This window comes from Borostomias antarcticus, assembly GCF_949987555.1.
Source record: "Borostomias antarcticus genome assembly, chromosome: 18".
Taxonomy (NCBI): domain Eukaryota; kingdom Metazoa; phylum Chordata; class Actinopteri; order Stomiiformes; family Stomiidae; genus Borostomias; species Borostomias antarcticus.
Genome location: NC_140251.1, coordinates 23,557,713 through 23,570,339, shown reverse-complemented (window position 1 = coordinate 23,570,339; position 12,627 = coordinate 23,557,713).

Sequence of the window (12,627 nt, the reverse complement as noted above, 5' to 3'; positions counted from 1 at the left end):
GACTTCGCCTAAGGGAATTACCCACAGTTCATATCGTTGTGACGTGAAACACGGGGTTACCTGAAGAACAGCCAATAAACAAGCACCGACAGATCAACCAACCCTAATGTTCACGTTACAAAACAAAATGTTTTCATGTTTTTAGCTGGACTTGCTTATCTGCACAAGTAGCCTTATAATTATTTTGGTTTCATTATTTTTAAGTATGGGTTATTAACCCCATGGGTGTGTATAATGTGATTTGTGTAAAAATATGTAGGCTATGGTTATAAATTACATCGATTTCTGTTGCTCTAAATCATATGATTTCCAAGTTAAAAGCAGTATGACATTAATCACCCATTTCGGTGCAGTGTTCTTTGAATTGAGATTCCAACATGAATATGGAAAGAGTTGTGAGGTGCAGGAACGTGTATTATCATTCTTAAGTAAATACTTTTGGATTCATCACAAACAAGAATCACAGGCAGTAATGTAGTTCGCATATGACCACAAAATGAAGTGATTTCAACAAGTTGAACAGACATGTTTTGAGGGTAACACAGAGTTCGGATAATGTAAAGGGGATTTGACTCAGCCCAAAATTAATTTACACGAAGGCCTACAAGAAAAACATGTAAAATTGACAAATTGATAAAAAGCCCCACACCCACAATAGTAAGAAATATGTTTTCACGTCAACGTAATGTGATGTCGCAAGTGCTGTCCCATTCCTTTTTATACCACTTCGAGCCCTTGCAGCCTCGCGCACTCAACCACTTTACCAGGTGACGTCAATAAGTCTGTGAGGGCTCAGGGCTTGAGGGTTTAGGGGGGACATTGGGACTGGGCCACCCTCTCTCTCTCTCTCTCTCTCTCTCTCTCTCTCAGGGCTTGAGGGTTTAGGGGGGACATTGGGACTGGGCCACCCTCTCTCTCTCTCTCTCTCTCTCTCTCAGGGCTTGAGGGTTTAGGGGGGACATTGGGACTGGGCCCTTGTGTGTTCGTTAGCGATGTACTTGAGTACTGATTGGCTATCAGTCCAAAACATTGAGTGTTGCAGCTGCAGCTGTAGCTCTGAGCGGAGAACCTTATCCACTTTAGTAGCGAGCAATGCAGCAGCGAGCTCCATCCTAGAAATTGTCATTTTCTTCAGGGGAGCCACTCTTGCTTTTCCCATAATGAAAGCAACATGAACAGTGTTCTCCTCGTTTACGAGTCTCAAGTAGCTCACTGAACCATATCCCTGCTCGCTCGCATCTGAGAAGTGATGCAGCTGCGCTTGCTTATATGGGCCAAAGTTGTTCGGTTTGATGCATCAAGGGACTTTGAAATCCTTGATCTGCTGGAGATCTGCTGTCCACTTGATCCATCGGTCCAAGAATCCTTGAGGTACTTTCTCATCCCAACCACAGTTGATGCTGCAGAGCCTTTGAAGAAGCAGCTTGGCTGCAAGGGTAAAGGGGGCGAGAAACCCTAAGGGGTCATAAATGGAGCTGACCATAGACAGTATCCCTCTCCGAGTGGGTGGTTGTGGTTTGATGGTGACATTGAATGTGAAATTGTCCGTTTGTCACATCCTTCATTAATTCAAGGACTATGTTCTTTCTGCGCGTTAACTGCCCGAGCTTGGCCTTTCGGGATAAGCGCATTTTATCCAAAACCTTTGCAACAGCTTCCTTCTCGTTCTCCATGTGGACCTTTGCTTCGCCAGTTATGTTGACACAAGTTGACTTTACTTTTACTCAAAACGAGTTCCTTAGATCGTGCCAATTCGCTGAATTAGTTATATTCCGAACAGGCAGTCGTGGCGCGCTAGGCGCCTTCCGTATACGGTCCAAATTCCAACAAGCAGTGGCGCACCAAACAAATCAAATGTCAATTTCTTTGTCACAAATTCACTCCATTAGTGATCCTAAATCCAGTTTAAATCCAATTTGAACGAAATAACATCCAATCTTGCGATTCCAGTGCATACTTTTGCATTTGGAGTATTATGAAACTTCACAATTTTACATACTGCTCCAGCGCAATGCATTGGTGTTCAGCGTTCTAGTTCAGTCCTCCATTGTCCTTTGTTTGGCGCCACGCTGTTTCTCCGAAATCCATATTTCCTTCGAAATCCCCCTAATCCAAGGATCCAAAGCAAGTCTTTAGACTAATGTAGTGACTACAACATTTTAGTTCTTATTGTGCGTAGATCACCCTGGGTCTGGCTGGGTAGGCTATAGTAGACACTTGCAGAAAAACGGAATGTCCAGATGAGGGTTGCAATAAAAATGTTCTTGATTTATTGTTCCAGGTTGATGTTCAAAATGAAAGCATACTGTTCACGTTATGAAAATAATAAGCATATATAACACTGGCAAGCAAGTATTGTATTAACGAGCTGCAAGGTCTAAAGACTGTGTGCTTTCCCAACCAAAAGCCACACTACTAGGCCTTGGCACTTCCTTTAAGGGGCATCCTCGCCTGCAGAGGGAGCACACACACTAAACAGAAATTAACGTCACACCAATGAACAATTAACATCACAAAAAGGATAACATAAAGAATTGGCTCCTACACAGACCATTAACACTTGACTGAGATTAATACAATACAACTGGATAATGAGACTCTACATCAGTCCAGTGCAATTGAATAAATTTGATCCTAATATTCCTGACTGTATAAATGCAATACTCATCAAGGTACTTTGTATCACTGTTTGTGGGACTGTGGGGAGATTAAAATATTTTGGAGTTCGGTGATACACTATATCTCTCAAATTACCTCTTCTCCAATACCTCAAGTCCTAAACTATGTATTCTAAGTGTCTATCCTGCTTCTGGTTGAGAAACTTAACATCAAGTTTGGCTCTTGAGAAGCTCACTTATATAGTTAAGAAGAAGACTTCTGAGTTTTACAGCATTTGGGAGATGTTTTTGGAATTTGTTAAGAATGGTGACATTGAGGAGCCTTTGGATGTGTGAAGTTCTATGGTGTAATAACTAGTACTGTGAGGAATGTATTGTACTGTTTTATGTTTATGAGTGAATTTTTATTTAATTAGTAATTTATATATAGATTTTTTTCATTAAGTTGACTTTTCCATGTATATCGTTTGCCTGGCTAACTTGATTACTACATATTATTGTTGATCTCGTTACTTTCAACTAAAATTTTGTATTATTTTTATTATTATTTATATACTGCCATATGTTATATTTTGGGGAGGGTTTAAAGCAATACATTGCGATATTTGGACCTTTGCAAACATGTTTGGTGCTAAATCTCCAATTAGATTTACTAAAAGTAAGCTGAATCGTCCAAACAGTCTACTCAGAAAGATAATACATTGACATTTATTAGGTGGGCTAGCTTGCAGAAGCTAGCCCAACTTGTGATATTCCCACTATTTCTTTCTTTATTATTATTCTTTTTCTCCTCAGTTTTTTGGCCCTTAGGGACAATGCTCGTTTTTGACAACCTGGACCTTATTTACGACATATTTAAAGACGTTTGACTCACCGAGATCACTTTGGTGTAGTTCGGAGGCATGTAGAAGAAATGTAAAATCCAGTGCGAGCCAGTATATCCATGTAATGGCGGTGGTCAGGGCACTTAGAATGCAGTTTCTAAAAATCTATTTTCTGCCGTGAAACGGTTGTTTTCATCAATCTGTCTTGATGAATCGCTAGTTGTGCTTACATAGGCATAGGCCATAGGCCTGTGCATAGGCCTGTTGTGTTGTTTTTCATATGCCTCTGTAATATGATCTTAAGAAACGTCTTTAGACACGAAATAGCTTCCTCACTTGCTCCAGCATGCATGCGCACAGCGTGCTGGAGCAACGATTGCGCGCTGTGCGAATGCGTGCTGGAGCAATTGAGGAAGCTATTTCGTTGCGAAAGACGTTTCTAAAGATCATGGCATGTGAAAACCACAACAGGCCTATGCTCTATGTAAGCACAACTAGCGATTCATCAAGACAGATTGATGAAAACAACCGTTTCGCGGCAGAAAATAGATTTTTAGAAACTGAATTCTAAGTGCCCCGACCACCGCCATTACATGGATATACTGGCTCGCGCTGGATTTTACATTTCTTCTACATGCCTCCGAACTACACCAAAGTGATCTCGGTGAGTCAAACGTCTTATAATATGTCGTAAATAAGGTCAGGTTGTCAAAAACGAGCATTGTCCTTTAACTACTTCTTCATACTTTGTGCTAGAAACTTCATTCAAACTTTAAAATGTTCATCGTCTTTAGCTGTTTCCCGGATGTATTCAGATTTTGTATATTTTTTTAGTAATTTAACTTTTAATAGTAGCCTAATGTTTGTGCCATTGAAACTGCTGGTGGAATGTTCAGTATCATTATGTTTTTAGAGTGGTGGCAGCTGTTGCTTTGAAAATATTCACACATTTTGTAAACTGCTGGCACTCCTACAGTTTTTAAAGCTCACACACATTATACATCAAAACATTCACACAACTGTGCTGATTCGTACAATGTAAGTAAGCTGTGTGACATAGTTTTCACGGAATGACGATTTGTTCGGCAACTGCGCTCCCCATTGAAACGTATGGTGCCGCACTAACTTTTGAGCTGCTAATTTTGCATTTTTACCCTTTTTCTAACTTGTCGCCATGCCTACAGTGTTTAAGATATAAATATAGATACAATGATGAAGGACAATATCAAAGATCAATACATTCCTTCAAATGTCACTTTTGTGGGTATGGGTGACATTTCTAAATATATATAATTTAATTGAAAGGTTAATTGAACAAGAGGAAATTTTCAATAGCTGCGACCACGTACGAGCTATAGAGTAGTTCAATGTGGCAGAATCGTCTCTCGTCTAATTAGTGGATTAGTAAAAGTTGTGGTGCTACAATGCTTTTTTGGACAACAGCGGCATTGCACTTTTGTGGACATTTTTGTGGACCGCCACAGAGAAATGTTCTGCAATTGCTCAGGATTCCTGTGGTGTCAATATATACGCTGTAAAATTTATAGTTTTCGCGATAGAGCTGTCTGAAGCAGACCATGTCTAGGATCCGAGTGTCAGTTGGGATTAGAGTGGTGGCAGCTGTTGCTTTTCTTTAAATTTGTGTGCATGTGCAGCCTCTCTTAAAGGTACAGGCACCCTTTTATAAATAATGTGGTAGCACAGAACTCAACCAAAGTGGAATAGAGACACATGATCTTCACTGGTGGAGGCGGGTGGGTAGCCCGGAGAGGAGTACACCGTCCCTGACTGGCTATGACCAAAAGGGGCGGAGCCTCGCCACCACACCACTATTCACGCCACAGACCCACTTTTCTGCCCCTGAGTGGGCTACAGACACACGGTCTTCACCGGTGGAGTCAGATAGGTGGCCCGGAGAGGGGTACACTGTCCCCAACTGGCTCTGACCTGAGGGGGCGGAGTCTCACCACCATGCCACTATCCACGCCACGGGCCCCACATCTCAGCCCCTGAGTGGGTTAGAGACACATGGTCTTCACTGGTGGAGTCAGGTAGGTGGCCCGGAGAGGGGTACACTGTCCCCGACTGGCTCTGACCTGAAGGGGCGGAGTCTCACCACCATACCACTGTCCACGACACAGACCCCACAATTCAGCCCCTGAGTGGGCTAGAGACGCACAGTCTTCACCGGTGGGTGCATGGAGATTGCCTGGTCCATAGTAGTTCTAGCAGTAGCTGTTACATACAGCTGCAGCAGCTAGCCCACCTCACATTTTTCCAGGAAATGTACTTTCTAGTTACCTTTTAAAACTCGCACCCCCGGGGCGCAAGCATTCAGTCGAAGTGCGCATACGCAACGTTGTGCTTAAACAACACAGTAGTAGCTAACTATTCTGGCGTCTATGGATATCATGCATGGATGTATTAATAGAACATGCAATGATATAATGGCGGAGGTGAGAAAACCGAAGCAAAACATCATGGAGGAAGCCAGAAAAAGAAAATCTGATAACGACAGTGCACTTACTCGCAGAGCCTGTGGGGGCGCAGTTCAGAGAAAACGGGAGAAAACGCTATGTATTGCTTTAATTTGTATACAGTGTGTTTAAAAAAAAAAAAAAAAAACATGAAAGCGCATGATATGAATGAGTTAACACAGAGTGCTGTGGCCATGGTCTATAAGAGAATATCCACAGTTGTTGCTCATAACATTAGTGAATATCAGTGTGAAAGAATAAGCCCCAGGCAGTAAAGATGTAGATGAGTCATGATGTTTAGTTCTTGTTCATAATGAGTGTGAGACTGGGGCTGTGCTCCGTCTGAAAGCAGACCTCTGACTCAGAGGGTCTGTCCCAATTCAAGGGTTGCATCCTACCTAGGTCGCAGCCTACGTGGTCTACGTAGGTCGCGTCCTTCAGGACAGGTAGCAAACGTTTTATGAAATGGGACGGTCTAGCCTACGAAGGATTCCAAACTCGACATTTTGTTGCTTAGGCAGCCCCAAGCGCGTGCCGCGTGCCGGTAGCGCGACCTGTCCCGAGGTAACAAAAAAGTGGATGCCCAATGCTGATGATGGCAGGTTGTTATGGAAACACCACAGAAAATGTAATCTAAACTCGTAGATACAGGCTTAATTTGGATAAAGTTTCCACATATTGGGATTCTATGGTGGTACTATCAGGCATGACATTTTATTAAAACGTAATAATATTAACATCAAAGCGGTTTAAAAACGTTTTAAAATCCAAGTCATGGCGGCTGGTACAGGAATTCATCCGGACCGAAACGCATTCTGGGAGGGAGGCCGCAAAGGCAGGCCGCGAAGGATCCATCAGTTGTATCCTTCAAATTCGTCAAAAGTAGCATGTCTGAAAGCAGACCTCTGGGGCGGCTGTAGCTCACTTGGTAGAGCGGGTCGTTCAGTGATCGAAGGGTCAGCGGTTCGAATCCCAGCTCTGACTGTCTACATGTCGAAGTGTCCTTGAGCAAGACACCTAACCCCAAAATTGCTCCCAATGAGCAGGTTAGCACCTTGCATGGCAGCTACCGCCATTGGTGTGTGAATGAGAGGCCATTGTAAAGTACTTTGAGTGCCGCTAAGGTGGAAAAGCACTATATAAATGCAGTCCATTTACTCTGACTCAGAGTGGGTGAGCATGTCTGAAAGCAGACTTCGGAGTGGATGAGCATGTCTGCATAATCTGTCATCTAACCTCTCTTACTGGTCATTTGACCCATCAGATTTCATCTGTGCAGAGACAGCAGTCTGAGGGCCTTGCATCACTGCCTTTGCCAAAGGGACTCTCGTTGGCCGTTTGTTTAATCTAGTGACCACTAGGCTTTTGTAACCTCTACAAATCTCAGAACACAGGAAACACTTGCAATTGTGTTGGAAGTGACAGAATTCCGATCAGTGTCATTGATGCACATACAGTACTGTAGCAACACAACAAAGTTGGTCATCACATGCAATATAAGACAACATTGATGAAAATGTATATTTCACAATAAAAAAACATTCAAACACATTTTGTCAGTGCAGTGGCATGTCTATCAAAATGTTCTTTTTTAGTTGGACATTGACATTGAGAACACAGCTTTTGAAATTAGAAAATAACCTCCCAGAAACTGAAGCAATTAACCTTTTATCTCCTTTTTTTCCTTTATACGGACGGAGCTTCAGTCTCCCAGCACAGCATGGAGCCACTGACCTTTCACTTAATTGCACAATTTTCAGCACATTCATCTTTCATCCATGACCGTCTCATTCAATCCACACTAATTGGAATCCTTTGATGTTTTAGTAATCAGCTGAACAGCAGAGGGGGTTACTTGGAGTGCCTCTAGACTCCAACTCTTGCATAATTTTGGTCTTTTTGGAAGTTATGTTCCCTCACCGTTGAAAAGTTGGCTTCCTCTTTATCTTGTTTTCAAGAGATGGCCAAAATCCTCCCACCTTGTTACTGTAGCATGTGTACACCACAGGTGAAATCCTCCCACCTTGTTACTGTAGCATGTGTACACCACAGGTGAAATCCTCCCACCTTGTTACTGTAGCATGTGTACACCACAGGTGAAATCCTCCCACCTTGTTACTGTAGCATGTGTACACCACAGGTGAAATCCTCCCACCTTGTTACTGTAGCATGTGTACACCACAGGTGAAATCCTCCCACCTTGTTACTGTAGCATGTGTACACCACAGGTGAAATTCACTGAAAGGTGACATTCCGACAACCCTTTAGAGAGGTTGCAGTTATGACAACCAGAAAGCAAAGGGTCGGCATTCAAATTACCCTGTTGGTGTTACTACTGACAACACAGGCTGCTATAGCATTATAGTCAACCTTTGATGAGGCCAATTATCTGCAAGGGACATTGATGCCAAACAGATACTTATATCAGGGCAATTTGAAAGCCTTTATAACTAACGTCTTTGTACTCATGCAAACTGGACAATGGTTAGTAGTTTGTACACTTCTGACCTTATGAGAAAGTTCATAGATCTCTCCAGACAGAGGTGCAGACGTGGCAGATTATTGATATTAATAAAGTCATAAATGCTTATAGTCATTTATCAGAAGAGGTGATGAGAGGTTTTACAGTATCAGATATCAGCACAGATACGGTGCTTTATCAAAGGTTACAGTTACCGTACATGACACTGCGTACGGGACAGTATGTGTCAACAGACCGTGTGACCACGATGCCCTGCAATCACACTTTTGCTTATGCAAGCAAGTTGGATTGGCTAAACTCGCACCATCAAATTGTTTTCGGTGGTGTAGCTGGTAGTAGTGTTTATGAGGTGGTGTAGCTGGTAGTAGTATTTATAAGGTGGTGTAGCTGGTAGTAGTGTTTATGAGGTGGTGTAGCTGGTAGTAGTGTTTATGAGGTGGTGTAGCTGGTAGTAGTATTTATAAGGTGGTGTAGCTGGTAGTAGTGTTTATGAGGTGGTGTAGCTGGTAGTAGTATTTATAAGGTGGTGTAGCTGGTAGTAGTGTTTATGAGGTGGTGTAGCTGGTAGTAGTGTTTATAAGGTGGTGTAGCTGGTAGTAGTGTTTTGGGTGGTGTAGCTGGTAGTAGTATTTATAAGGTGGTGTAGCTGGTAGTAGTGTTTATGAGGTGGTGTAGCTGGTAGAAGTATTTATAAGGTGGTGTAGCTGGTAGTAGTGTTTATGAGGTGGTGTAGCTGGTAGTAGTATTTATAAGGTGGTGTAGCTGGTAGTAGTGTTTATGAGGTGGTGTAGCTGGTAGTAGTGTTTATGAGGTGGTGTAGCTGGTAGTAGTATTTATAAGGTGGTGTAGCTGGTAGTAGTGTTTATAAGGTGGTGTAGCTGGTAGTAGTGTTTATGAGGTGGTGTAGCTGGTAGTAGTATTTATAAGGTGGTGTAGCTGGTAGTAGTATTTATGAGGTGGTGTAGCTGGTAGTAGTGTTTATGAGGTGGTGTAGCTGGTAGTAGTGTTTATGAGGTGGTGTAGCTGGTAGTAGTATTTATAAGGTGGTGTAGCTGGTAGTAGTGTTTGGTTTTGGGTGGTGTAGCTGGTAATAGTGTTTATGAGAGGTGTTCATGTGTTTTGGGTGGTGTAGCTGGTAATAGTGTTTATGAGGTGGTGTAGCTGGTAATAGTGTTTATGAGAGGTGTTCATGTGTTTTGGGTGGTGTAGCTGGTAGTAGTGTTTATGAGGTGGTCATGTGTTTTGGGTGGTGTAGCTGGTAATAGTGTTTATGAGGTGTTCATGTGTTTTGGGTGGTGTAGCTGGTAGTAGTGTTTATGAGAGGTGGGCATGTTTTGGGTGGTGTAGCTGGTAGTAGTGTTTATGAGCGGTGGGCATGTTTTGGGTGGTGTAGCTAGTAGTAGTGTTTATGAGAGGTGGGCATGTTTTGAGTGGTGTAGCTGGTAGTAGTGTTTATGAGGTGGTCATGTGTTTTGGGTGGTGTAGCTGGTGGGGTCGGCTCACCATGGCGGACCTTTTCACTGCTCAGAAAAGTGTCACCATTCCGAAAGGATATGAGGGCCGCCATTCCGAACAGAATAGCGAACCTTCGGAATGGCGAGGTATATCTCCATTCCGACGATTTTGTCGGAATGCCGGTATTTCGGAATGGCGAGGTGTCGCCGTTAATAGTGTTTATGAGAGGTGTTCATGTGTTTTGGGTAGTGTAGCTGGTAATAGTGTTTATGAGAGGTGTTCATGTGTTTTGGGTGGTGTAGCTGGTAGTAGTGTTTATGAGGTTTTCATGTGTTTTGGGAAGTGTAGCTGGTAGTAGTGTTTATGAGGTGTTCATGTGTTTTGGGTAGTGTAGCTGGTAATAGTGTTTATGAGAGGTGTTCATGTGTTTTGGGTAGTGTAGCTGGTAGTAGTGTTTATGAGGTGGTGTAGCTGGTAGTAGTGTTTATGAGGTGGTGTAGCTGGTAGTAGTATTTATAAGGTGGTGTAGCTGGTAGTAGTGTTTATGAGGTGGTGTAGCTGGTAGTAGTGTTTATAAGGTGGTGTAGCTGGTAGTAGTGTTTATGAGGTGGTGTAGCTGGTAGTAGTATTTATAAGGTGGTGTAGCTGGTAGTAGTGTTTATGAGGTGGTGTAGCTGGTAGTAGTGTTTATGAGGTGGTGTAGCTGGTAGTAGTGTTTATGAGGTGGTGTAGCTGGTAGTAGTGTTTATAAGGTGGTGTAGCTGGTAGTAGTGTTTATGAGGTGGTGTAGCTGGTAGTAGTGTTTATGAGGTGGTGTAGCTGGTAGTAGTGTTTATGAGGTGGTGTAGCTGGTAGTAGTATTTATAAGGTGGTGTAGCTGGTAGTAGTGTTTATGAGGTGGTGTAGCTGGTAGTAGTGTTTATGAGGTGGTGTAGCTGGTAGTAGTGTTTATGAGGTGGTGATGTGTTTTGGGTGGTGTAGCTGGTAGTGTTTATAAGGTGGTGTAGCTGGTAGTAGTGTTTATGAGGTGGTGTAGCTGGTAGTAGTGTTTATGAGGTGGTGTAGCTGGGAGTAGTGTTTATGAGGTGGTCATGTGTTTTGGGTGGTGTAGCTGGTAGTAGTATTTATAAGGTGGTGTAGCTGGTAGTAGTATTTATAAGGTGGTGTAGCTGGTAGTAGTATTTATAAGGTGGTGTAGCTGGTAGTAGTGTTTATGAGGTGGTGTAGCTGGTAGTAGTATTTATAAGGTGGTGTAGCTGGTAGTAGTGTTTATGAGGTGGTGTAGCTGGTAGTAGTATTTATAAGGTGGTGTAGCTGGTAGTAGTATTTATAAGGTGGTGTAGCTGGTAGTAGTGTTTATGAGGTGGTGTAGCTGGTAGTAGTATTTATAAGGTGGTGTAGCTGGTAGTAGTATTTATAAGGTGATGTAGCTGGTAGTAGTGTTTATGAGGTGGTGTAGCTGGTAGTAGTGTTTATAAGGTGGTGTAGCTGGTAGTAGTATTTATAAGGTGGTGTAGCTGGTAGTAGTGTTTATGAGGTGGTGTAGCTGGTAGTAGTGTTTATGAGGTGGTGTAGCTGGTAGTAGTATTTATGAGGTGGTGTAGCTGGTAGTAGTGTTTATAAGGTGGTGTAGCTGGTAGTAGTATTTATAAGGTGGTGTAGCTGGTAGTAGTGTTTATAAGGTGGTGTAGCTGGTAGTAGTGTTTATGAGGTGGTGTAGCTGGTAGTAGTGTTTATGAGGTGGTGTAGCTGGTAGTAGTGTTTATGAGGTGGTGTAGCTGGTAGTAGTGTTTATGAGGTGGTGTAGCTGGTAGTAGTGTTTATGAAGTGGAGTAGCTGGTAGTAGTGTTTATGAGGTGGTGTAGCTGGTAGTAGTGTTTATGAGGTGGTGTAGCTGGTAGTAGTGTTTATGAGGTGGTGTAGCTGGTAGTAGTGTTTATGAGGTGGTGTAGCTGGTAGTAGTGTTTATGAAGTGGAGTAGCTGGTAGTAGTGTTTATGAGGTGGTGTAGCTGGTAGTAGTGTTTATGAGGTGGTGTAGCTGGTAGTAGTGTTTATAAGGTGGTGTAGCTGGTAGAAGTGTTTATGAGGTGGTGTAGCTGGTAGTAGTGTTTATGAGGTGGTGTAGCTGGTAGTAGTGTTTATGAGGTGGTGTAGCTGGTAGTAGTATTTATAAGGTGGTGTAGCTGGTAGTAGTGTTTATGAGGTGGTGTAGCTGGTAGAAGTGTTTATGAGGTGGTGTAGCTGGTAGTAGTATTTATAAGGTGGTGTAGCTGGTAGTAGTATTTATGAGGTGGTGTAGCTGGTAGTAGTGTTTATGAGGTGGTGTAGCTGGTAGTAGTGTTTATAAGGTGGTGTAGCTGGTAGTAGTGTTTATGAGGTGGTGTAGCTGGTAGTAGTGTTTATGAGGTGTTGTAGCTGGTAGTAGTGTTTATAAGGTGGTGTAGCTGGTAGTAGTGTTTATGAGGTGGTGTAGCTGGTAGTAGTGTTTATGAGGTGGTGTAGCTGGTAGTAGTGTTTATGAGGTGGTGTAGCTGGTAGTAGTGTTTATGAGAGGTGGTCATGTGCATTCGTAAGTCAGAGGACCCAGATCAAACCCAGTGTGGGCGATGAGGGTGGAAGCAATACTTACTAGTGATGCAGTGAAACCTGCGACAGTGGTGCCGTCACCTGGATACCCAGTAAAGCTCAGCTCAGCTAGCTGGGGTCACTATGGTATGTGGAGTGAGTTTAGGGGGGTGAATGTAACCCAACTGGATTGGTTAAACTCACC